Source organism: Myotis davidii, unplaced genomic scaffold (genome assembly GCF_000327345.1).
Source record: "Myotis davidii unplaced genomic scaffold, ASM32734v1 scaffold2839, whole genome shotgun sequence".
Lineage (NCBI taxonomy): Eukaryota > Metazoa > Chordata > Mammalia > Chiroptera > Vespertilionidae > Myotis > Myotis davidii.
This window is the reverse complement of record NW_006290166.1, coordinates 54,662-55,753: the sequence shown is the minus strand read 5'-3', so window position 1 is coordinate 55,753 and position 1,092 is coordinate 54,662. Positions and strand designations below refer to the sequence as shown.

General features: G+C 37.5%; 1 pseudogene; it reads left to right on the top strand.

Moving 5' to 3' along the window:
- The window catches only part of LOC107182996, a 3,614-nt pseudogene that overhangs the window by 601 nt on the left and 1,921 nt on the right, over nucleotides 1-1,092 (top strand).

The window sequence follows — 1,092 nt, the reverse complement described above, 5'->3', positions numbered from 1 at the left end:
TCAGTTTAAGAAATGTGGGAAAAGTTTTAGTCATCTCATTTTCTTTAAACTTCACAAAAATACTCATAGTGGAGAGAAACCATATCAAAGTAAGCAACGTGGCAAAGCTTTCAGTTCTCCCAAGTACTCAGGAAAAAATGAAAGAACACACACTGCAGAAAAGCCCTATCAATGTCAGAAATCTGGAAAAGCTTTCAGTTCCACTTCTCTTAGAAATCAGGAAAGAACACACACTGGCGAGAAACATTATGAATGTGGGAACGTCTTCAGTTGGCTCAGCTCTCTTGGAGAACATAAAAGAAGTCAGGCCAGAAAGCAGCCTCATGAATGTAAGGACTGTGGTAAAACTTTCCTTTATCCCTTTTTACTTAAAATTCATGAAAGGAGGCATACTGGGGAAAAACCCTATGAATGTAACCATTGTGGTAAAGCTTTCTTTCATCCAACTTCCTTCCGAAGTCATGTAAGAGCTCATAATAAGGAAAAATTCTATGAATGTAAGCAATGTGGGAAAGCCTTCAGTTCTGTTGGCTCGCTTGGAAAACATAAAAGAAATCATCATGGAAAGAAGCCTTGTGAATGTAAGGAATGTGATAAAACTTTTCTTTATCCCTCTTTGCTTAGAATTCACGAAAGAATGCATACTGGGGAAAAGCCCTATGAATGTAACCATTGTGGTAAAGCTTTCTCTTATCTAACTTCCCTCCAATGTCATGAAAGAACTCATAATAAGGAAAAACCCTATGAATGTAAGCAATGTGGGAAAGCTTTCCGACATCCCATTCTTCTTAGAAATCATGAAAGGATGCATACTGGGGAGAAACCCTATGAATGTAAGCAATGTGGGAAAGCCTTTAGTTCTCCCAATTCTCTTGCAACCCATAAAAGAAATCATGATGGAAAGAAGCCTCATGAATGTAAGGATTGTGGTAAAACTTTCCTTTATCCTTCTTTGCTTAGAATTCATGAAAGAATGCATACTGGGGAAAAACCCTATGAATGTAAGCATTGTGGTAAAGATTTCTCTCAACGAACTTACCTCCGTCGTCATGAAAGAACTCATACTGGCATAAAATGCTATGAATATAAGAA